The sequence below is a fragment of the Haematobia irritans genome, chromosome 1, assembly GCF_050003625.1.
Source record: "Haematobia irritans isolate KBUSLIRL chromosome 1, ASM5000362v1, whole genome shotgun sequence".
In the NCBI taxonomy this organism is placed as follows: Eukaryota; Metazoa; Arthropoda; class Insecta; order Diptera; family Muscidae; genus Haematobia; species Haematobia irritans.
Genome location: NC_134397.1, coordinates 21,795,197 through 21,822,605, shown reverse-complemented (window position 1 = coordinate 21,822,605; position 27,409 = coordinate 21,795,197). Strand labels below are relative to the sequence as shown.

Genomic DNA, 27,409 nt, shown 5'->3' with positions numbered 1-27,409 from the left:
AATTTTCTATAGGAATAAAATGTTGACAAAATTTTCGATAGAAATAAAAATTTGGCACAATTGTCTATTGGAAAAAAAATTAACAAAATTTTGAGAAAATTTTTTTTTGAAATAAAATTTTGGCAATTTTTTCTATAGAAATAAAAGTTTTACTGAATTTTGTATAGAAATGAAATTTTGACAAAATTTTGTATAGAAATAAAACTTCTACAAAATTTTATATAGAAACAAAAGTTTTACAAAAGTTTCTATAGAAATAACATTTTTAAAATATTTTCTATAGGAAAAAAATGTTGACAAAATTTTCTATAGAAATAAAAATTTGACAAAATTTTCGATAGAAATAAAATTTTCGCACAATTGTCTATTGAAAAAAAAATTAACAAAATTTTCTATAGAAATAAAATTTCGGCAATTTTTTCTATAGAAATAAAATTTTGACAAAATTTTCTGTAGGACAAAAATGTTGACAAAATTTTCTATAGAAATAAAATTATAGACAAAATTTTCTATAGAAATAAAATGTTGAGAAAATTTTTCTAAAAAAATTAAAATTTTGACAAAATTTTCTATACAAATAAAATTTTGGCAAAAAAATCCATAGAAATAAAAGTTTTACTAACTTTTCGATAGAAATACAATTTTGACAAAATTTTCTAAAGAAAAAATTGTTTGACAAAATGTTCTATAAAAATAAAATTTTTGACTAAATTTTCTATGGAAATCAAATTTTGACAAAATTTTCTATGGAAATTAAATTTTGGCAAAATGTAGGCTAATTTTCCATAGAAAAAAATTTTGACAAAATTTTCTATAGAACTAAAATTTTGACAAAATTTTCTATAGAACTAAAATTTTGACAAAATTTTCTATAGAACTAAAATTTTGACAAAATTTTCTATAGAAATGAAATTTTGAAAAAATTTTGTATAGAAATTAAATTTCTACAAAATTTTATATAGAAATAAAAGTCTTACAAAAGTTTTTATAGAAATACAATTTTTACAAAATTTTCTGTAGGAAAAAAATGTTAACAAAATTTTCTATAGAAATAAAATTTTGACAAAATTTTCGATAGAAATAAAATATAATAAAATTTTGAGAAAATTTTTTATAGAAATAAAATTTTGGCAATCTTTTATATAGAAATAAAATTTTGACAAAATTTTGTATAGAAATGAAATTTTGACAAAATTTTGTATAGAAATGAAATTTCCACAAAATTTTATATAGAAATAAAAGTTTTACAAAAGTTTCTATAGAAATAAAATTTTTATACAATTTTCTGTAGGAAAAAAATGTTGACAAAATTTTCTATAGAAATAAAATTTTGACAAAATTTTCGATAGAAATAAAATTTTCGCACAATTGTCTATTGGAAAAAAATTAACAAAATTTTCTATAGAAATAAAATTTCGGCAATTTTGTCTATAGAAATAAAATTTTGACAAAATTTTCTGTAGGACAAAAATGTTGACAAAATTTTCTATAGAAATAAAATTATTGACAAAATTTTCTATGGAAATTAAATTTTGACAAAATTTTCTATGGAAATTCAATTTTGACAAAAGTTTCTATAGAAATAAAATTTGGACAAAATTTTCTATAGAAATAAAATTTTGAGACAATTTTTCTAAAAGAATTAAAATTTTGACAAAATTTTCTATAAAAATAAAATTTTGGCAAAAAATTTCCATAGAAATAAAAGTTTTACTAAATTTTCGATAGAAATAAAATTTTGACAAAATTTTTTATAGAAAAATTGTTTTGACAAAATGTTCTATAAAAATAAAATTTTTGACAAAATTTTCTAATGAAATCAAATTTTGACAAAATGTAGACAATTTTTCTATGGTGATTAAATTTTGACAAAATGTAGACAAATTTTTCATAGAAATAAAACGTTGACAAAATTTTCGATAGCAATTAAATTTTGACAAAATTTTCTATAGAAATAAAATTTTCTATACAAATACAATTTTGACAAAATTTTCTGTAGGAATAAAATTTTGGCAAAATTTTCTTTAGAAATATAATTTTGAGAAATTTTTCCATAGAAAAAAACATTTTGACGAAATGTTCTATAGAAATAAAAATTTTGACAAAATTTTCTATAGAAATAACATTTTGACACGATTTTCTTTAGAAATAAAATTTTGACAACATTTTCTAAAGAAACAAAATTTTGACAAAATACAACTTTGACAAAAATTTCCATAGAAATAAAATTTTGACAAAATTTTCTTTAGAAATACAATTTCGACAAAATTTCCTATAGAAATAAAATTTTGATAAAATTTCCTATAGAAATAAAATTTTGATAAAATTTTCTAAAGAAATAAAATCTTGAAAAAAATTTCTATAAAAATAAAATTTTGACAAAATTTTCTATAGAAATAAGATAAAATTAACAAAATTTTCCATCGTTACATATAATTTTGGGAGAAAAACATTAATAATATAATGGAAGCAAATTATTAATGGTAGTACTTTAAATCCAAAAATTATGGTTTACCCACATTGAGAGCCACTCTACTTTCATCACAAAAACTTTCTATATTCACCCTCCGTGTATATAACAATTTTCCTTCTGTATGACTTCCAGTTGTTGTCTATTAAAAATATTAAAAATATTTTTCAATTTTTCATACAAAATTTCTAATGTCAATGCACTGTTGTTTGGGTGTTGTGGTAACATAAATTTTCCAGCATTTTAACATCTAACAATGTCACACGCAAATTTTAACATCATTTAACAATAAAGCCACGGCACAAGCTCTGTAATTAAAAAAAGAAAATTCCCTAAAGGCCACAATCATTCAATCGCAAAAATGTACCATGTAGAACAATGTCTTCGTTGGCCTTAAAGTCGTTAATAAATGTGGCTTTAATTCGACTTTATAGTCTTCTTTACATTTTCGTAGATTTAATTTTGGGCTTTCTGTTTCTTCCTTCTCATGTTGGTTGATTTTAGCTACCATCATCATTCACCATTTTCGTATCACGTGCCAATTTGTGTTTGCCGCATAACCATGTCCATGGTACACCTGCGATTAAACGTGTAAATCATTTTCAGTGCTGACTGTTTTTGTTTCTCACCCAATCCCCCACCATAGGACAGGTAATCATTTTTTTCGTTTTCGGGTAATGTTTGTTTGTAAGCATTTTCTTAGTTTTTTTTTTCACGAATTTTATTTTCATTATTTTTGGTTTGGTCTTATCGTTGGAATAGCTTGATGGAAAAAAAATAAAGATTTTTTATGTATTTCTCCCCTTGTTAATTTTTCTTGGCTGCTGAATAGTAGTGACATTGGTGCTAACTACTAGATTTTGTTTTTGTGGAGCCCGTGCCACCTTCAATGGCTTGTCGTAAAATTTAAAGTTTTAATTAAAAATTTTCTTTTTCTTCATCTCAACTACTACTTTACGTACTCATCCATTTTCATGCAATATAAGATGGTGGCTGGAAGCTTAAATTATCCGTTCGAAGACATATATTTGAGGAAACAAACTCATAAGGGGGATGTTTTTTGACTTTGTCAAGAAAATAGAAAACAATAACCCAAAATATAGAAAACTAAATATATATATATATATATATATATAATCAAAGATATAATGCATTATATTTTTAACCATAATTTTTATATTTTAATCATAATTTTTTAGAAAACAAAAAATTTAAAACTATGAATAATATTTTTTTCATTAAAATTTTAATCTTTGAATCAAAAAGTTTATTATAATTTTTATAATTCTGTGGCGCCCAACGGTGAGCAGAACTGAGAGCTATCCATTGACAGAGATACGCAACAAATATCTGCCATACCCAAATTTAGGGTCCAACTAAAGCAGAAAAACAGAAACGAAAAATCATTTGGGAGCAACGCTAGGAATTAATTACTCAATAAGCAGTTCCACCAAGTGGCGCCCAACTAGGAGCACTAGTGGAAGTATTTATTTAGTCGATTTTCAATTTTTGAATCCCTAGAACCAGACTACTACACACTTACATTTTCGCGAACGCAAGATGCCAGTCTAGTTGAATGAGTGATTGTACGAACTAACGACACCAAATGCAAGCGAAGTGGCGCCCAACTGGGAACACTAGAGGAAGTTAATTACTCACAAGCTTTATTACCGTAATTGATCAATGAGAATCACATAGTCAATATGACGTGATTTTCGAAAAAATCAAAAACCAATTTGTCGAATTTTAAGCTTATAAAAAATCATCTATAATGTTTCGATCTTTTTTTACAAAAAATAATTTAGTCAATTTTTAATTTTTGTATCCCTAGATTCACCCTATTAAACACTTGCATTTTCACGAATGCAAGATGACAGCATAGCTGAATGAGTATGTACGAATTAACGACACCAAATATAAGCCCAGTGTGTGCTCGTTGATAGTATCCAACGACCTGCTGCTGCAGTTCCATTTCACAGGCATTGACATAGATTCCCTGGATGGAAAACATGTTTTCTTCAACTCTATCCCCATCATCTGTATATGAGTTTTTTTGCCCGAGCAAAACTTGGATTTTCATTAAATCTATATTCTTTTCTGTTACAGTTTTTTAGTCCAATTTTTTTATCTACATAGAACAAAATATATCTATAAAAATTTTTGAGGCGTGTGTCCAACACTAAAAATTTCCATAATTACGTATTTTTATTTCAATGAAAATAATGAACATTTATTAAATAAAAATTCAAAAATAACGCTCTGCAGGTATCTATCTATCTAATCAGTGTAAATGATTAGCATCAACTGTTCCGAAGATGAAATATCATATGATTGGTCAAATGTCATTCATAAATAACTCGTGTTCCGGTTCGTTCTTTCCTCTTTTACACGTCAAAGTATAAACTTCTATATTTTTCTTACTCAAAAGTTTACGATTGCCGAGCTGTGAAGTTAATTAAAACAGAAAAGTATTAATTCAAAGCAATCCACTTGTGGTTAAGATATACACAAATTTTAAGCTGCAAAAAATTAAACTTTATCACGCGAGTTAAAGGAATTTTAAGGTATTTTTTTGTTAAAGAATGAATTATGGACATTTCATTTTTCATTGGATAATATTTTTTCCGTACAGTATGTGGTCCAAAGATTTATGTCTTTGGATAACCCAAACTCAAAGTGATCGCCTGCATTGATGTAAAACAATAAGCGCAAAAAAATACGAATTAATACCCAAGCAAGATAAAATTTTGGAAGTGATACGCCAATTATTTCTTACCACTTTTTTGGAAAATCAAAAAAAAAATCTATACAAAAATACCTGAAAATTATAAAATTGTCAAGGCCTTCTATAGGCCCAAGGCCTTCCTGCCCTTAAAATTGAAATTCCAAATAATTGTCTTGTTGTGGAGAAGTAACAAAATTGCCAAAAAAATTGGATATTGCGTATTACCTTTTAATTTGGAGATCAATGAACATAAAAGAAGAATGAAAGTCTTCTCATAATTTACACCAACAACTACGCAGCATGTGCATTCCATTCAACACAAACAATTTACCCTATAGTTTGATTAAGTCAATGCTCTGTTCCGAATGGAGTCGGAAGAGAATTGAGAAACTACTCTGCTAAGTTTTCTTTTTTTTTACATCTGCTATGTTAAATTTTATGAATTAAAACTAACATTAATTGTAACATAATTTAAGCTCTCTCATCTTAGTGTAACATTTAAGTTTGATAGTCATTGCTTTAATAGCTTAAGTGATATTTATACTTAACATAATATTCTTTCATAACAAAGAAACAAACAAAACAACAAAAAGTGCATGACTGAATTTACTATGTAAATTCTTTACATAGCCCTGAATCATAATGGATTGTAGGGATACCTATGTTGAAGAAATTACATTGAAATTACATGAAATTAATGATATGATTACATTTGGTGGCATATTTTATTTACATCTATATTTTGAAATCTTTTACAGAACACGTATGGATTGAGCTCAATACATCGTTGAAAGCAATATGATATTTGAAGATTTTGTTTTTGCCCATATCATGTCCATCTATTACAGATCATCGCTATCCTCAACAGAGGATCTAAAAATGTAAGTCAAGCGCTTTATTTTTTTTACATTTAACAAATTGGTTATATGAATTAACATACATTTTGGTATATAGAAATATACGTTCGATTAAATTCTTATTTTGGGAATTCATACATAAAATATAACGACATTTATTGTTAGGTTTAAAAATGAATTATTTTAATAAATGTGTATAAATTTGAATTGTACAGAAATGAGATAAATTTCTTCTAATTGGGAATGGTGTATTGCAAGGTAATATGTAATGAGGTAAAGTAAATTTATTCAAAACAGTTTAGGGAAATGAATAATAAAATATTTCGGGCGCGTAATTCATTTAGAGTAGAGGGTGGGTTTTGATAAAAGCGTCCTGGCGATAAAAACAGCTTTCGCCCATATACAGATATATACCAAATGTCATCGGTTGCGGGTTATTTCGATTTTTTCATATTTAGGCCAAAATGATTTTAAGTCTTAGAATGTATATATTTTTGATTTCTGTTGTTGCTAAGAATCCTTTTAGTTAGGTCAAGGACCCTCCCCGATCCGGCGAGCTAAGCCCCATTTTTCTTACATTCTAAGCTCGACCAGCAAAAAGGAAAACTGTTTAAATATTTTAAGAACATAAGGCAACAAAAGAGATGGCGCCCAACGAGTTCGCTTTTAGCCGAATTCGAGATTTTTCAAGTTTAGTAGGTTAGACCAGGATCAGGATATGCTATGATATTCTGCCCGTATGATGCAATTTACTTTCCCACAATGTTTATTTTACTTTTGTGCATACCAATTGAAGAATGTAAACTTCAATTTGAAGCAGCAGAAAAGTCTACGGTTTTCGAAAGTTTGTTAGTCGGATTTTAAAAGATAGCGTAATTTTTTTTTTTTTAATCTTGTGACAGCTGAAAGATAACCACATTTACAATTTAGAGTCAATAGTATTTTTCCTATTTTCTTAAATGTCAGTCAAGTGTTTATTCGGTTTAAATAAGGATAAACTTTAGCGATATTTTAGAAAATTCAAATTAAATTTCAAGTATTTGTTTTCTGTAGGAGGGCGATGTTCTTGGTAAATATCTTTGAAATATATTAATAGCTTTTACATACCAATTTAAGTATTACCTTGAAAATGCAGTATACCATTCCCACAAAATTAATGATATCGTTCACATCTAATTTTTTATAATTTTTTTTTTGAAAATTGAGACTCGGTTATGTCAAGTAGAAGACGTAAGTCAAGAAGGCTAAATAAGTTGGAAGATTCATTAAGTGACACCGAAGTAAATTACACTATAGACGAAGAAGGGGAATTTCAAAATCCTTCCGTCATTAGACCTAGATTAGATATTAGTCCTATCGCGAATCGGACAAGAAGCAGGGGTAACCTGATCGATGTAATAGTAAGTCAAAAAGAGAGCATAATGCCAGATAATCCTAATCAAGTAGCAGGTGAAGTAGGAGCCACCGCTTCCAACTCGGGCAGTAACAATATGACCAATCTAGATGGATTAGAGGCCATGTTAGAGAGGGTAATGTCTTTAAATCATCGTTTGTATTTGGAGGAAGTGAGTAATCTAAGACGAACTTTAAGCGAAACGGTTGATAGTAATCAACCAAATGACCATAATACTAATGTTTCTCGTATATCTAATACATCTCAAGATCGTCATACACATAGAGGCCAAAGAAATGTGTCACAGCCAAATTCTTCGATGTTAGGTGAAACTTTGAGCGCTCCCAATGTTATTAAACCAATTTCAATGGACAAATGGAATGTTTATTTTGACGGAACGGAAGACGTAGAAGACTTTCTCTTTAAGATAGATACTTTGCGTAAAAGAAATAAGTATACACCCGAACAAGTATTGGCATGTTTTAATGTACTGTTAAAAGGGAAAGCAGAGTCGTGGTTTTGGTTTTATTCTAGGCAACATCCTGATGCTACTTATGATGACTTAACAACGGCTATTGTGAAGGAGTTTTCTAGGTCAGAAAATGACTGCGATAAGATAGTTAGAATGGTTCAGAAACATCAGGGACATAAAGAAAGTTTCGATGACTATTTTACAGCTATAGTAGATATGAATAGTAGATTGGATGAACCAATGAAAGAGCCGAAAATAATCGAACTTATAAAAAATAATGCAAAGGAATCATTAGGGTCTTTACTGTTCTCATCTGACATTTTTAGCTTGGACCATCTTAGAGCAGCGGCTAGAAAGGCCGAAGCATTTTTGGGCCGTCAGAGTCAACTTCGCCAGCCAAAGCGTTTTGTGGCCGAAATGTACTCTTCTGAGGATACAGATGCATTACCAGATATGGGTGATATAGCAGATATAGCATACAAACATTATCATTCCAAAAGGCCGATTGATTTTTCCAAATTCCAGTGCTGGAATTGCGATTTAATGGGCCATTCGTTTTATGATTGTCCGTCTGATAAACGTAATTTATTTTGTTACCGTTGTGGTGCAAAAGGTGTAACTACCCCGCTATGTAAAAATCACTCGGGAAACAAGAACAGGAACGAAGACTAGAGGGAACTTCGTTCGAAACCAAAAACCCCTCGGTATTGAATAATGACAAAGAATTAAATCATGTGAATTTATTACGAAGGGAGACACAATTGGATAAAGATATAAATGTAACTAAAGAGACTAGGAGAACTTATAATTTGTCTCTTCATGAGAGGAAAATGAAATATATAGAGACACGGAATAGAATTTTTGGTAATGGTCTATCGAAGCGTATAGAGAAATGTAGGGAAAGATTTAGGAAACGACGAGGATTTAAAAAGATAATAGAATCCGCAGTTATCGATGATGGTGGTGATGAGAGACCATATGCAAAAATAAGACTAGGTGGAATAGTAGTTTATGGGTTGTTGGATTCAGGTGCATCGATAAGCGTATTGGGAATGAACAGCCAGGATATAATAGAAAAGTGTAACGCGCAAATTGCGAAATTTAGCAGTACCTTGAAAACGGCTGATGGCAGTAGACAGGATATTATAGGTTACACTGAAATACCTGTTACTTATAAAAATACAACCAGAAATGTTTTATTTTACATAGCACCTTCTTTGAGGCAAAAGGTATATCTTGGGGTTAATTTTTGGAAGATTTTTGATATTGCTCCTCAAATTTTTCTGTCTGAGATTTCTACAGGTTCCAATTCTCAATCTGATGACACAGAATCATTTCATATTCTGAATTCTCGACAAAAATTAGAATTGTCAAAAGTTATCGATGAATTCCCATCATTTTCAAAATTAGGTTTAGGTCGCACTAGCCTAGAGACTCATAACATCGATACGGGGAATTCTCCGCCATTCAAAATTAAGCATTATCCGATGTCTCCGCCTCGACAACAGGAGGCTTATGCTGAGCTGGATCGGATGCTTTATTTAGGCGTTATTGAGGAGAGTAACAGCCCTTATTGTAGCCCTATTGTTTTGGTCAGAAAACCTGGGAAGAATAGGCTCTGTCTCGACTCGCGTAAGCTTAATGAATTGACAAAGAAAGACGCATATCCCTTGCCACACATAAATGGACTTTTAAGTAGACTACAGGACACTCACTATATCTCGGGCATTGACCTTAAAGATGCTTATTGGCAAATACCCTTAGATGAGAGTTCAAAAGAAAAAACGGCATTTGCAGTACCTGGAAGGCCACTGTACCAATATACAGTAATGCCTTTCGGTCTCTGCAATGCTGCACAAAGAATGAGCAGACTAATGGATAAAGTAATACCCAGTCGTCTACGTGAAAAAGTATTTATATATCTAGACGATCTTTTAGTCTGCACATCAGATTTCGATACCCATTTAAGTGTGTTAAGGGAAGTTGCAAAATGTTTGAATTATGCTAATTTGACTATAAACGTCGAGAAGAGTCGATTTTGCCAGAAAGAAATAAAATATTTAGGATACATAGTTGGCCAGGGTACTCTTCGAACTAACCAAGAAAAAGTAGAGGCGATAACTAAATTTCCCTTACCGAAGACTGCACGACAGATTAGAAGATTCATAGGCATGACCGGTTGGTACCGTCAATTTATTTCCAATTACGCCGAGTTATCTGCACCACTGACCGACTGTCTAAAGAAAACCGAGAAATTTAGAATAACACCAGAGGCGGAGTTAGCTTTCACACGATTAAAAGAGGCCCTTACAACGGCCCCTGTATTGAGTCAACCGGACTTTTCTAGACCATTTACTATACAATGTGATGCCTCGAGAGTAGGAGTAGGCGGTGTATTAGTTCAGACAGATTGTACCGGGCAGGAGCACCCCATAGCGTATGTGTCTCAAAAACTTAACAAGGCGCAAAAAAATTACACAGTGACTGAGCTTGAGTGTTTGGCCGCAATAGTGTGTCTTAAACGATTTCGACCCTATGTCGAGGGTCTTCAGTTTAAGATTATCACCGACCATAGTAGTTTACGATGGCTCATGTCACAAAAGGACTTATCCGGAAGACTAGGTCGGTGGAGTCTTAAGCTGCAGTCTTTTGATTTTGAAGTCGAATATCGAAAAGGCTCTGCTAATATTGTGCCAGATGCCCTTTCGAGAGTGCATGACGTGGAGGAAATAGAGACAGAAATGCCATTTGAAATTGACTTGAATTCTAATCATTTTTCATCGACGGAATATAATGACCTTAAAGACAAAATTGAACAATTTCGGGACAATTTTCCAGATACTTGTATTTCCGATGGATTCGTTTATCAGAGGGTGAAATTCAGAAAAGGGGAATGTGAGGAGGAAGATTTATTATGGCGTTTATGGTTGCCCCGAGGAATGAGAGATGAGGTTATAAGAAATTGTCATATCTTTAACTCATGTCACGGTGGTTTTGCAAAAACTCTAAACAGAATACGAGAAAAATATTTCTGGCCTAAAATGGCCAAAGATGTCAAAATGTTTGTGGCTGATTGTGATACGTGTAAATCTGTGAAACCTACAAATCAGATTTTGAAACCCCCTATGGGGCATCAGATGAAAACAGAACGCCCATTCCAGCGTATCTATATGGATCTTTTAGGTCCATATCCACGAACTAGGCAGGGCAATAGTATGGTTTTTGTAGCTTTAGACCACTTCACAAAATATATTTTTCTCAAACCACTGAAAAAGGCAACCTCGGCGGCTATTATATCTTACGTTGAGGAAAATATTTTTCACCAGTTTGGGGTGGCACAATATATACATACGGATAATGGCAAACAATTTGTATCATCTCAAATGGTTGATTTTCTAAAGGCCTATGGCATAACGCATATAAAAACAGCCTTATATTCTCCACAGGCTAATTGTTCTGAACGAACCAACCGCGAATTTTTAGTAAAATTGAGGGTTATGATAAAAGAGAAACAATCTAACTGGGACCAATATGTGTCAAAGATAGCCAGTATTTTACGAAGTGACTACCACGAATCTTTGAAGTGTTCTCCTTATTTTGGCTTATTTGGGACCAATATGGTACAGCATGGGTCTGCATACCCCATCTTAGAACGATTAGAATCGATACAGGACAACCAGATAAACTTTGTACCTAATGACACCAAAATTGGCATGATACACGACAAAATTCGCGAAAATTTGATCATAGCGCACGAAAAAGCTTCAAAAGTTTACAATATACGATGCAAGGATATTCAGTTTAAGGAAGGGCAGGAAGTATTCAGGAAAAATCGTACCCAAAGTGACTTAATCAAAGGTGTCAATGCGAAATTATTACCACCATATCTGAAATGTAGAATACGCAAAAGGCAGGGATCTTCACTTTACCATTTAGAAACCTTAAATGGCAAATATATTGGCCTTTTTCACGCTAAAGACATAAAAGCGATTTAATTTCTGAACTTGAATGGTGATATTAGCCCGGCTATTTGGAATCTCAGGGTGTAGTCGAGCCCCACAAAAAAAAAAAAAAAAAAAAACTATTTTTCCTTATTTCCAACCTCAGCATTTCGGTTTTCAAAGAAGGTTTGTTACAGTTTTTTAGTCCAATTTTTTTATCTACATAGAACAAAATATATCTATAAAAATTTTTGAGGCGTGTGTCCAACACTAAAAATTTCCATAATTACGTATTTTTATTTCAATGAAAATAATGAACATTTATTAAATAAAAATTCAAAAATAACGCTCTGCAGGTATCTATCTATCTAATCAGTGTAAATGATTAGCATCAACTGTTCCGAAGATGAAATATCATATGATTGGTCAAATGTCATTCATAAATAACTCGTGTTCCGGTTCGTTCTTTCCTCTTTTACACGTCAAAGTATAAACTTCTATATTTTTCTTACTCAAAAGTTTACGATTGCCGAGCTGTGAAGTTAATTAAAACAGAAAAGTATTAATTCAAAGCAATCCACTTGTGGTTAAGATATACACAAATTTTAAGCTGCAAAAAATTAAACTTTATCACGCGAGTTAAAGGAATTTTAAGGTATTTTTTTGTTAAAGAATGAATTATGGACATTTCATTTTTCATTGGATAATATTTTTTCCGTACAGTATGTGGTCCAAAGATTTATGTCTTTGGATAACCCAAACTCAAAGTGATCGCCTGCATTGATGTAAAACAATAAGCGCAAAAAAATACGAATTAATACCCAAGCAAGATAAAATTTTGGAAGTGATACGCCAATTATTTCTTACCACTTTTTTGGAAAATCAAAAAAAAAATCTATACAAAAATACCTGAAAATTATAAAATTGTCAAGGCCTTCTATAGGCCCAAGGCCTTCCTGCCCTTAAAATTGAAATTCCAAATAATTGTCTTGTTGTGGAGAAGTAACAAAATTGCCAAAAAAATTGGATATTGCGTATTACCTTTTAATTTGGAGATCAATGAACATAAAAGAAGAATGAAAGTCTTCTCATAATTTACACCAACAACTACGCAGCATGTGCATTCCATTCAACACAAACAATTTACCCTATAGTTTGATTAAGTCAATGCTCTGTTCCGAATGGAGTCGGAAGAGAATTGAGAAACTACTCTGCTAAGTTTTCTTTTTTTTTACATCTGCTATGTTAAATTTTATGAATTAAAACTAACATTAATTGTAACATAATTTAAGCTCTCTCATCTTAGTGTAACATTTAAGTTTGATAGTCATTGCTTTAATAGCTTAAGTGATATTTATACTTAACATAATATTCTTTCATAACAAAGAAACAAACAAAACAACAAAAAGTGCATGACTGAATTTACTATGTAAATTCTTTACATAGCCCTGAATCATAATGGATTGTAGGGATACCTATGTTGAAGAAATTACATTGAAATTACATGAAATTAATGATATGATTACATTTGGTGGCATATTTTATTTACATCTATATTTTGAAATCTTTTACAGAACACGTATGGATTGAGCTCAATACATCGTTGAAAGCAATATGATATTTGAAGATTTTGTTTTTGCCCATATCATGTCCATCTATTACAGATCATCGCTATCCTCAACAGAGGATCTAAAAATGTAAGTCAAGCGCTTTATTTTTTTTACATTTAACAAATTGGTTATATGAATTAACATACATTTTGGTATATAGAAATATACGTTCGATTAAATTCTTATTTTGGGAATCCATACATAAAATATAACGACATTTATTGTTAGGTTTAAAAATGAATTATTTTAATAAATGTGTATAAATTTGAATTGTACAGAAATGAGATAAATTTCTTCTAATTGGGAATGGTGTATTGCAAGGTAATATGTAATGAGGTAAAGTAAATTTATTCAAAACAGTTTAGGGAAATGAATAATAAAATATTTCGGGCGCGTAATTCATTTAGAGTAGAGGGTGGGTTTTGATAAAAGCGTCCTGGCGATAAAAACAGCTTTCGCCCATATACAGATATATACCAAATGTCATCGGTTGCGGGTTATTTCGATTTTTTCATATTTAGGCCAAAATGATTTTAAGTCTTAGAATGTATATATTTTTGATTTCTGTTGTTGCTAAGAATCCTTTTAGTTAGGTCAAGGACCCTCCCCGATCCGGCGAGCTAAGCCCCATTTTTCTTACATTCTAAGCTCGACCAGCAAAAAGGAAAACTGTTTAAATATTTTAAGAACATAAGGCAACATTTCCTCTTGCACATTACATTTTCTTGTAATTTTCACCTTCATTTTCAGCCTTAGCATTTTCTGTGCAGTTTTTTTTTTTTCGATGAACAATTTTTTCCCATCTCTTGCTTTCAGTGATTTCATCTCAGTCATTTCACTTTTCTTTTTACTATGTCATGGCAGAAGTCTGAACTCAATTGAGATGGAAGAAGAATTGAAAAGCAGTCCCCCTCTTCGTTCTTCGAGGGAGAAAAAAAAAGCATTAAAGAAAAGCATCGACATGAAATGAAGGAAAATTGTTAGGCAGCATCAGCAAACGCACTTTTCCGTTCGATGAAATGAACAGTGACAATGACATGAATGTTTAGCTTTATGGAAAATTGAAGAGCCTGGGGCGAGGGGACGAATAAGTAGAAACTGTTGTGCCATTAAGCAGACACTTTTCGAAGTGTCATTAATTTTGTGCACCTTTTTGAAGGAATTTAAATGAATTTTAGACGCTTGTCAATGATATCAAAATGAAGTCATGATTAATATTTTCAAAAGAATTATCAGATGGCTGAGTTTCTAAAGAACATATTTTAGACGTTTAGCGATGCTTAGAGGGACTTTAATAATAAATGGACTTGGAAGCAAAAAACTGAAGAAAATACTGCCATCAAGAATTGTTTAGAAGACATGTAGCACTGGAAAATATAAGTTAAGATTAAAAAAATCTCATGATTCCTAGATTTCTTATCGCTTATTTAACAAATATCAACTTTCCCAGCTGGCTCCCAACGTGGGGCAACAGTGACAACGACGTCAATATTTTATTTAGGGCAATCAATGTATACTATATTGTTTTGTTTACATATTTCTTTAACTGGCGCCCAACGTGGGGCAATTTAAATTTAATATGGTCAAAATATTAAAATGTACTAAATTTTTTGTAATAGATTGCGGGCTTATTGCAAACCGTAAAATGGACAACGCAAGAGTAACGTAGAATTTCTCCTTGACCAACAATATGCTGCAGTGAAAGCTATCAGCTGTGGGTGTCGCCTAAATTTTGTCCAAATTTGGGTGGTGACCAATTATGAGAGGTTAATTTTAACGTGATATGATATCAAACGTCTTACGAAAATTGTTCACTTTAAGAAGTCCGTTTTCCACTGTTTTCAAGTTTGAAAGGTTTCACTGTACTCTTCTTTTGGTTCACACAAAAAAAAATTCTGATTCAATCGCGAAATTAATCGATCCATTTAATTATTTAATTGAAATGTCTTCAATCACAGAAATTAAAAAATTAATTATAATACTATTAATTTGTGTGATTAATTTTTATTTCACTTAAAAAAATTTGTTGAATCAATTAAATTTTTAATTGAATATTTTTTAAAACTCAATTAAGATTTTAATTGGAAAAATTTTCGTGAATTTTTTTTTCGGTGTTCGTATAATATATTTAATTTAATAAATCTTATGTTTTAAATCCATTTCGTTATAAAATAAATTGAACATTTAATTGTCTATTTGGCACCCAACTGGGATCATAAATTAATTTATGCTTAAATCGAAACAATGGACTTCTATCCTGCTCATAAAGCTCGAAATATGAAACAATTATAAATACAGTGAAATCTCCCAGAAGTGGACATACACGATCACCGAAATTAGGCCCACATTTGGGAGGTCTCCAGTAATGAGAGTTTAGTTTTAATATATTATATATCTTACAAAAATTGTCCACTTTTGAGAGTTTTCCGGGTTTCAGAGTGTCCAGGTATGAGAGGTTTTAATATATTAATTATCTCACAATAATTGCCCACTGTTGAGAGTTTTCCGGTTTGCAGAGTGTCCAAGTATGAGAGGTTTCGCTGTACAATAATTTTCTAATCAAACCGAAAGATGGCTTGGATTCAGCGACACTCAGCGGACCCCTCTAAATCACAACTTTCGCAAGACTTTTGAGGGATATGAACAAACTCGATGTCCACTTTTGGGAGGTATATTTCGCGTATACGCAAGTGGCACCCAACATGGGGCAATCACATGAAATATTACATTTCATCCCAAAAATCTCATGATGCCATCAATAATTTTTAGAACACGTCTAGCTGTAGCAAATATAATTTATGTTTTAAAAAATCTGCTCATGGCTAAATTTTTTTTATCTACAATGTATATTAATAAATATCAACTTTCACAACTGGCTCCCAAGGTGGGGCAAAAATGGAAATGATATGAACATTTTATTATGGGCAACCAATTTATCATTTCTTAATATATAGGAAACATTTGACGAATTCTAGGGGTTTGGTTAAGTATTTATTGAACTGGCGCCCAACTCGGGGCTCTTCGAATTGAATAAAGACTAACAAGAAAATGTGCAACATTTTAGTACGGTATCTCCACTATTATAACATGTTACGTACTTATGTCAGACTGTAAGATGGATAACGCAGGAGTGAAGCAGTATTTCACCTTGATTTAAAATATAAAAATAACGCAAACTGGCAGAAATGTCAAATTCCATGTTTTGCATATATTCGGTGAAGAATAAGCCTACACACCCATTGCTTCTTTTTATTACGCAATATGATCATATTGTAAAAGGACAAATAATTGATATTTATATACAACTGGCGCCCAAACGCCAGCAGAATGTCCAAAATGCATCAATTCAATGTACGTCTCAAATAATTGCCGATGAAACTTTTTCAGTTCCAAAATGGTTATCTTCTTCAAGATTCATGTTAACTGGCGCCCAACGTGTTTGCATATTTCTGAGGATTTATAAAACAATAACTGGCGCCCAACTCAGAGCTGTGTGAATTAGTTTTAAAGGACTCTGTTTGCATTTTCTAACTCAAATGATGAGATGTATTAATGGTGTTAGGTGGTAGCTTAGGTCAAGTCTAGCGGCAGCCCATATATTTTAGTTTCACACATTCCATTCATTGTGATACCGCTAGAGATGAACTCCTATTTTTGCAATGAGTACTGCCCAATTCTATGTTTGGCAGAGGACCTCATTATAAAGAAATAGCTCGCTATATTGTGAAATATGTTACTCACACTTAGAAGAGAGACATTAAAGGCATTTAACAGAATGAATATTAACTGGCGCCCAACGCGTACATATGGCTTACAATAAATCATTCATCACCAGCATGCATTAAATATATGCAGTTGAAGTATATTGTGTTTCACAATTTCAAAAGTCGATTATATTCATAACAAAGATGACTGACTGGCGCCCAACGCGTAAATATTGCATGCCATAAATCAATGCATTGATGAAATTCTTTGATTTTCACAACTTCAAAGACTGATTGTATTCGTGACATATATGATTGCCACCCCTTTTCAAATCCAATTTTAAATCAGCCATGCACTTTCTTAACGGAAATGAAGTTCTCTTTTGCGCCCTTTTCATATGGGCAAACCTTAGCTGCTAAAATTATGCCATGTCTGATATGTATATTTCCACTTGAGTAGTTTTTCTTTCAAAATCGTTTTGCTCCCATTTTTTGTTCTTTGGCTCTTATCCGCTTTTTAATTTAACGCTAAATGAAGTGAAACATCATGAATAAAATCGATTTTATTGTTCATTGCTTACCTTACAAATCGATTGATTTGTGTGTTTTCTCAGTTAGATGATATTCCAGATATAATCTCAAATTCATATAGAAATAATGCTCGCACCTTTTTTTCCTGTTTCTTCTTGAGTGGATGGTGGGCTATAACATTTGCTACTCAAATTTGGCATTAGCATTAAGGGCCTAAATTTTTTTCCTTAGAAAGGTGGCAATTAGGGGAGGGCTTGTCTGCGTTTGGCATGAATAATAATAAAGGTTCATCATCAGCGTATATCTATCGAGGCATGAATTTATTTGTTTTGTATTAAATTGACTTCTTTTTTTTCAATAATTGATAGGCGTAAAAGTATGGGGATTTAGGGAAGGTACCAAAGAACACATGTACATATTTTAACGAGAAATGGATTTCTAACTTTTTTACTAGCTTTAATGTTTATATTAAAATTGAAATATGGGCAGTTACAAAATTGTATTAAACTACGTGAATCATGAATAATTATGCTGAATTCGACATAAATAGATTCCATGAATTTTTGATCAAGATATATAGCACACCTATGAAAAACCTACCAAATAAAAAAATCTTATCTTAAAGTTTTTTTTTAATATTTTGTTTATTATGAAATTGTTCTTTTTCTTTTCTTATATATTGTGATCTTTCTTATTAGCGATAATGTTTTGGATGTAAAAGTATTCCTTGAAAATTGTTTCAACATTTTATTTCTATAGAATATTTTGTCAAAATTTTATTTCTAAAGAAAATTTTGTCAAAATTATATTTATATAGAAAATTTTGCTAAAATTCTATTTCTATAGAAAATTTTGTCAAAATTTTATTACCATAGAAAACATTAATTTCCACGGAAAATTTTGTCAAAATTTTATTTCTATAGAAAATTTTGTCAAAATTTTATTTCTATAGAAAAATTTGTCAAAATTTTATTTCTATAGAAAATTTTGTCAAAATTTTATTTCTATAGAAAATTTTGTCAAAATTTTATTTCTATAGAAAATTTTGTCAAAATTTTATTTCTAAAGAAAATTTTGTCAAAATTATATTTATATAGAAAATTTTGTTAAAATTCTATTTCTATAGAAAATTTTGTCAAAATTTTATTTCTATAGAAAATTTTGTCAAAATTTTATTTCTATAGAAATTTTTGTCAACATTTTATTTCTATAGAAAATTTTGTCAAAATTTTATTTCTACAGAAAATTTTGTCAAAATTATATTTAAATGGAAAATTTTGTCAAAATTTTATCAATATAGAAAATTTTGTCAAAATTTTATTTCTATAGAAAAATTTGTGAAAATTTTATTTCTATAGAAAATTTTTATCAAACATTAATTTCTATGGAAAATTTTGTCCTCGTTTTTTTTTTTTATAGAAAATTTTGTCAAAATTTTATTTCTATAGAAAATTTTGTCAAAATTTTATTTCTACAGAAAATTTTGTCAAAATTTTATTTCTATAGAAAATTTTGTCAAAATTTTATTTCTATAAAAAATTTTGTCAAAATTTTATTTCTATAGAAAATTTTGTCAAAATTTATTTCTGTAGAAAATTTTGTCAAAATTATATTTATATAGAAAATTTTGTCAAAATTATATTTATATAGAAAATTTTGTCAAAATTATATTTATATAGAAAATTTTGTCAAAATTTTATTACTATAGAAAATTTTGTCAAAATTTGATTTTTACAGAAAATTTTGTCAAAATTTTATTTCTATATAAAATTATATTTATATAGAAAATTTTGTCAAAATTTTATTTAGAAAAAATTTCTCAAACTTTTATTTCTATACAAATTTTTGTCAAAAGTTTATTACTATAGAAAATTTTGTCAAAATTTTATTCCTGTAGAAAATTTTGTCAAACTTTTATTTCTTAGAAAAAATTTCTCAAAATTTTATTTCTATAGAAAATTTTGTCAAAATTTTATTACTATAGAAAATTTTGTCAAAATTTGATTTTCATAGAAAATGTTCTCAAAATTTTATTTCTATAGATAATTTTGTCAAAATTTTATTTCTATAGAAAATGTTGTCAAAATATTATTTCTATAGAAAATTTTGTCAAAATTTTATTCCTATAGAAAATTTTGTCAAAATTTTATTTCTATTGAAAATTTTATCAAAATTTTATTTCCATAGAATATTCTTACAAAATTTTTTTTCTATAGATAATTCTTAAAATTTTTTTTCTATAGAAAATTGTGTCAACATTTTATTTCTATAGAATTTGTTTTCAAAATTTTATTTCAATAGAAAATTTTGTCAAAATCTTATTTTTATAGAAAATGTTGTCAACATTTTAATTTTATTGAAAATTTTATCAAAATTTTATTTCTATAGAAAATTTTGTCAAAATTTTATTTCTATAGAAAATTTTGTCAAAATTTTATTTCTATAGAAAATTTTGTCAAAATTTTATTTCTAAAGAAAATTTTGTCAAAATTTTATTTCTATAGAATATTTTGTCAATTTTTTTTTTCTATAGAAAATTTTGTCAAAATTTGATTTCTATAGAAAATTTTGTCAACATTTTATTTCTATAGAAAATTTTCTCAAAATTTTATTTATTTAAAATTTGGTCAAAATTTTATTTCCATAGAAACATTTTATCAAAATTTTATTTCTATAGAAAATTTTGTCAAAATTTTATTTCTATAGAAAAATTTTGTCAACATTTTACTTCTATAGAAAATTTTGTCAAAATTTTATTTCTATAGAAAATTTTGTCAAAATTTTATTTCTATAGAAAATTTTGTCACTATTATATTTATATAGAAAATTTTGCCAAATTTTATTTCTATAGAAAATTTTATCAAAATTTTATCAAAATAGAAAATTTTGTCAATATTTTATCAAAATAGAAAAGTTTGTCCTAACTTTATTTCTATAGAAAATTTTGTCAAAATTTTATTTCTATAGAACATTTTGTCAAAATTTTATTTCTATAGAAAATTTTGCCAAATTTTATTACTATAGAAAATTTTGTCAAAATTTAATTTTTATAGAAAATTTTGTCAACATTTTATTTCTATAGAAAACTTTGTCAAAATTTTATTTCTATAGAAAATTTTGTCAAAATTTTATTTCTATAGAAAATTTTGTCAAAATTATATTTATATACAAAATTTTGTCAAGATTTTATTTCTATAGAAAATTTTGTCAAAATTATATTTATATAGAAAATTTTGTCAAAATTTTATTTCATAGAAAACAATTCTCAAAATTTTATTTCTATAGAAAATTTTGTCAAAATTTTATTTCTATAGAAAATTTTGTCAAAATTTTATATCTATACAAAAATGATATCAAAATTTTTTTCTATACAACATTTTATAAAAAAATTAGTATAATGACCATATTGAAGCCCTGGAAGACAGTATTGAAACCCTGGGCAAGATAAATAAATCAGCCGTAAGCCATGAGCATTCCAGAAGGACTCGCTGCCATCACACATAGCAGGCACTCGCCCAAAAATGGCTTAAAAAGGAGGTTCCTCTTTTCATTTCACCATACAATGGCCATCAAAATCTTCGGATCTCAATTCGTTAGCCTTTTGCGCCATTTAAACATTTGGGAGAGTAAGATTGGCAGTAAAAAGTAGCAAGCTCTCAATCGCTCTCAATACGACGCTTCGCCGGATATAGGAAAAAAAAAACACTGATATGTCTTTGTCGGCCGTTTGAAGGCCACAATTCGTGCCAAAAGTAACTAATTTGAATAAATCGTTGGTGACGCCGCACTCAGTAGGTGTCACCCAAGAAAGGCTTAAAAAGGAGGTTCCCCCATCATTTTTACCACTCAATGGCCACCAACAAACATCTCCGGATCTCAATCCGTTGAACTTTGGAACCTGGGCTATTTTGGAGAGAAAGGTTGGCACTAAAAAATACTAAAGTGTCAATCAAGACGGTGCTTCGCAGGGAATAATTAAAAATATTTGATATTATTCTGACATTTTTCGTTGAACATATTAAAAAAGTAGGGCTTTACTTGCATTACAATCAGCCACTTTATAAAAATTGCCATATAAACGGGTCGCAAGGTTTCACTTCCGGATCGTCTGGAAGGAATCAATTCTCATCCCATTTGGTTGAACTTTGGCATGTGATTTTAGGATATGCACCCATAGAAAAAATCATAAACGGCGTGCTCATTTCAAAACGATGCGTTCATGAAAGTAAATCAACACACATGTGGTGTCAATCTGACAATACTAAAATGACACCATGTGTTGTCATGATCTGAAAACGCAATGGTTACCAAATGGCTACCGTGACTCGAACCCGGATTGCCGGCACCATACGCGCTAACAGTCGCCTTAGCGCATTGCACCACCGAAGGAGTTGCCATAAAAACGTCTAATGAATACTTTTCATGGTCAAACAAAAACGAAAGTCGTTCATTAAATCGAGAACATTACCTTTTGGTTTTTCGTCAACGTTTCTTTTTTTATTTTGTTACCATACGTTCACTATTTTGCAACTTAATTTTTTCTATCAGTGTGCTCTATAATAATTATGCAGAAATTGGTGCATATTCATGGAATCACAACAAAATGGCGATTTGAATTTTTTTTGAGTGAAGTGTGGAGAGGGATTCCATGGATTTATGAAAATAACACTCAATCTATCCATCAATATAATGACGTATAAGTCAAAAAAGAAGGCGATGCTTGCAGTTTTCATAAGTTCCATCCAAAAAATCAAATCTTCACCAAGTTATATGACTCGTATTTGGGCTTTAAAACACGTTTGCATGAAGAACGTCTGGTGGATATTTCACTACAATAACGCACCGTTAAACAGGGCCATTGGTATCCGTGAACTTGAACCCTCTAATGCCCCAATTTTTTTGCCAGCTGATTAAATTTTCAATGTTAACGACACAAAAGCAAGGGAACTAAGCAAGAAAAATTTATACCGTAAAATTCAGCATATGCTGCAAAGCCTCTTGAATAGTTTCAAATAAGTTTTCTTGTTATTTTGCCCATTTTTGTTGTCTTAAGGTGTGTTTTACTAAAAGCTTCCTTATTAAATGAAGCCCGCCTAAAGGCGGGCTTGGGTATTGGAGGGTTAAAACTACACGAATTCCATTTAGCAGCCGCATTTACCTGATTTGAATCCCTGCGACTATTTTCTATTCGGTCGACTTAAGAAATTGCTCCGCGGAACACGTTTCAGCTCGCGAGAATAGATCAATGGAAAATCGATGTGGACTCTGATAACCATACCACAAATCGAATGTGAAAAGTTTTTCATCGATTGGCTCAAGCGCTGCCATAAGTGTATTGCCGTTGGTGGGGAGTACTTTGAAGGGGGCAATATCGGCTTTATATATAATCTTGTATTTTAAATTTTTATACCCTCCATCATAGGATGGGGGTATATTAACTTTGTCATTCCGTTTGTAACACATCGAAATATTGCTCTAAGACCCCATAAAGTATATATATTCTGGGTCGTGGTGAAATTCTGAGTCGATCTAAGCATGTCCGTCCGTCCGTCCGTCCGTCCGTCCGTCCGTCTGTTGAAATCACGCTAACTTCCGAACGAAACAAGCTATCGACTTCAAACTTGGCACAAGTAGTTGTTATCGATGTAGGTCGGATGGTATTGAAAATGGGCCATATCGGTCCACTTTTACGTATAGCCCCCATATAAAGGGACCCTCAGATTTGGCTTGTGGAGCCTCTAAAAGAAGCATATTTCATCCGATCCGGCTGAAATTTGGTATACGGTGTTGGTATATGGTCTCTAACAACCATGCAAAAATTGGTCCACATCGGTCCATAATTATATATAGCCCCCATATAAACCGATCCCCAGATTTGGCTTGCGGAGCCTAAAAGAGAAGCAAATTTCATCCGATCCGGCTGAAATTTGGTACATGGTGTTGGTATATGGTCGCTAATAACCGTGCAAAAATTGGTTCACATCGGTCCATAATTATATATAGCCCCCATATAAACCGATCCCCAGATTTGGCTTGCCGAGCCTCAAAGAGAAGAAAATTTCATCCGATTCAGTTGAAATTTGGTACATGATGTTGGAATATGGTCTCTAACAACCATGCAAAAATTGGTCCATATCGGTCCACTTTTACGTATAGCCCCCATATAAAGGGACCCTCAGATTTGGCTTGTGGAGCCTCTAAAAGAAGCATATTTCATCCGATCCGGCTGAAATTTGGTACATGGTGTTGGTATATGGTCTCTAACAACCGTGCAAAAATTGGTTCACATCGGTCCATAATTATATATAGCCCCCATATAAACCGATCCCCAGATTTGGCTTGCCGAGCCTCAAAGAGAAGCAAATTGCATCCGATCCGGCTGAAATTTGGTACATGGTATTGGTATATGGTCTCTAACAACCGTTCAAAAATTGGTCCACATCGGTCCATAATTATATATAGCGTCCATATAAACCGATCCCCAGATTTGGGTTGCAGAGCCTCAAAGAGAAGCAAATTTCATACGATCCGCCTGAAATTTGGTACATGATATTGGTATATGGGCTCTAACAACCATGCAAAAATTGGTCCACATCGGTTCATAATTATATATAGCCCCCATATGAACCGATCCTCAGATTTGGCTTGCGAAGTCTCCAAGAGAAGCAAATTTCATCCAATCCGGTTGTAATTTGGAACATGGTGTTAGTATATGATCTTTAACAACCGTGCCAGAATTGGTCCATATCGGTCCATAATTATATATAGCCCCCATATAAAACGTTCTCCAGATTTGACCTCCGGAGCCTCTTGGAGGAGCAAAATTCATCCGATCCGGTTCACATTAGGAACGTGGTGTTAGTATGTGGTCGCTAACAACCATACCAAAATTGGTCCAATCACACAAAAATTGGTCCATATCGGTTCATAATCATGGTTGCCACTAGAGCCAAAAATAATCTACCAAAATTTTATTTCTATAGAAAATTTTGTCAAAATTTTATTTCTATAGAAAATTTTGTTCAAATTTTATTCGGTCCATAATCATGGTAGCCACTCGAGCCAAAAATAATCTACCAAGATTTTATTTCTATAGAAAATTTTGTCAAAAGTTTATTCTATAAAAAATTTTGTTAAAATTTTATTTCTGTAGAAATTTTTGTCAAAATTTTCTTTCTATAGAAAATTTTGTCAAAATTTTTATTTCTATAGAAAATTTTGTGAAAATTTTATTTCTATAGAAATTTTGTTAAAATTTTTTTTCTGTAGAAAATTTTGTCAAAATTTTATGTATACTTTGCCAAACTGAATTATATACGTATTGGATCGATCTTTCTTGATTTAATATATAGCACGTATGGACTTACATACAATTTTGAATATGGTGGTAGGAGGTTTTAAGATACCTTACCATCGGCAAGCGTTACCGCAACTTAAGTAATTCGATTCTGGATGGCAGTGTTTAGAAGAAGTTTCTACGCAATCCATGATGGAGGGTACATAAGCTTCGGCCTGGCCGAACTTACGGCCGTATATACTTGTTTTTTTTAATAAATTCTGGGAGTTTTTTTTGATCAATGTATATATAGCCCATATATATTTAAACAGATCCCCCAGATTTGCATTCTTGAGCCTCATGGAAACCGAAAAAAACCCTGGCCATGCCAAAAACAAAAAGATCTTCAAATGTAAATATGACTCAGCAAAATAACTTTTCCTTTCATAATAAATATAAATGCATTTTTTTAATGTGGCCATTGTTATGCGTTCTTTAATTGTAAAGCGATTAGCATGCAAAGCATATGACAATGCGTCTTTGCAGGATGGACGGACGGACGAAATGATGGTCGGATGGCATGAACAAAATATGCTTAAGGTTGATTGTCTTCGACCAATCATTGCTGCCGAGGAAACAATGCTGCATATTTGTTTCTTGTTTCATTGCTGTGTCGAATGGTCGTCGCAATGCAATGGTTACCAAATGGCTACCGTGACTCGAACCCGGATTGCCGGCACCATACGCGCTAACAGTCGCCTTAGCGCATTGCACCACCGAAGGAGTTGCCATAAAAACGTCTAATGAATACTTTTCATGGTCAAACAAAAACGAAAGTCGTTCATTAAATCGAGAACATTACCTTTTGGTTTTTCGTCAACGTTTCTTTTTTTATTTTGTTACCATACGTTCACTATTTTGCAACTTAATTTTTTCTATCAGTGTGCTCTATAATAATTATGCAGAAATTGGTGCATATTCATGGAATCACAACAAAATGGCGATTTGAATTTTTTTTGAGTGAAGTGTGGAGAGGGATTCCATGGATTTATGAAAATAACACTCAATCTATCCATCAATATAATGACGTATAAGTCAAAAAAGAAGGCGATGCTTGCAGTTTTCATAAGTTCCATCCAAAAAATCAAATCTTCACCAAGTTATATGACTCGTATTTGGGCTTTAAAACACGTTTGCATGAAGAACGTCTGGTGGATATTTCACTACAATAACGCACCGTTAAACAGGGCCATTGGTATCCGTGAACTTGAACCCTCTAATGCCCCAATTTTTTTGCCAGCTGATTAAATTTTCAATGTTAACGACACAAAAGCAAGGGAACTAAGCAAGAAAAATTTATACCGTAAAATTCAGCATATGCTGCAAAGCCTCTTGAATAGTTTCAAATAAGTTTTCTTGTTATTTTGCCCATTTTTGTTGTCTTAAGGTGTGTTTTACTAAAAGCTTCCTTATTAAATGAAGCCCGCCTAAAGGCGGGCTTGGGTATTGGAGGGTTAAAACTACACGAATTCCATTTAGCAGCCGCATTTACCTGATTTGAATCCCTGCGACTATTTTCTATTCGGTCGACTTAAGAAATTGCTCCGCGGAACACGTTTCAGCTCGCGAGAATAGATCAATGGAAAATCGATGTGGACTCTGATAACCATACCACAAATCGAATGTGAAAAGTTTTTCATCGATTGGCTCAAGCGCTGCCATAAGTGTATTGCCGTTGGTGGGGAGTACTTTGAAGGGGGCAATATCGGCTTTATATATAATCTTGTATTTTAAATTTTTTTTTTTAATAAATTCTGGGAGTTTTTTTTTTGATCAATGTATATATAGCCCATATATATTTAAACAGATCCCCCAGATTTGCATTCTTGAGCCTCATGGAAACCGAAAAAAACCCTGGCCATGCCAAAAACAAAAAGATCTTCAAATGTAAATATGACTCAGCAAAATAACTTTTCCTTTCATAATAAATATAAATGCATTTTTTTAATGTGGCCATTGTTATGCGTTCTTTAATTGTAAAGCGATTAGCATGCAAAGCATATGACAATGCGTCTTTGCAGGATGGACGGACGGACGAAATGATGTTCGGATGGCATGAACAAAATATGCTTAAGGTTGATTGTCTTCGACCAATCATTGCTGCCGAGGAAACAATGCTGCATATTTGTTTCTTGTTTCATTGCTGTGTCGAATGGTCGTCGCAATGCCTTCTATGCTTTAATTTTTTTTACGATTGTTTTGTGCGTTCAAGCGAATCGTCTTAATTTCCTCTTTATCATAATTTAGGTTTTGTGATGGCATACAGCAAACTATAGCAAGATATGCTAGCAAATGAGCTGCCTCCCCCCTTCTTCTACTTCCACAAGGCACACTTTAGTCTTACCAATGACCCTATACGGTTCTTAAATA

General features: G+C 31.2%; 1 long non-coding RNA gene across 2 annotated transcripts; it reads left to right on the top strand.

Annotated features, from left to right (window-relative positions):
* Positions 1–4,695: 4,695 nt before the first annotated feature.
* Positions 4,696–13,631, top strand: LOC142220437 (uncharacterized). 2 transcript variants are annotated; one of them, XR_012717874.1, is made up of 3 exons: positions 4,696–5,034; positions 5,103–6,076; positions 13,433–13,631. It is a non-coding gene; the product is annotated as an uncharacterized LOC142220437 (long non-coding RNA). The 2 variants fall into 2 exon arrangements; XR_012717873.1 differs by lacking the exon at positions 13,433–13,631 and having other exon boundaries at positions 5,103–6,279.
* The last annotated feature ends 13,778 nt before the right edge of the window (positions 13,632–27,409 follow it).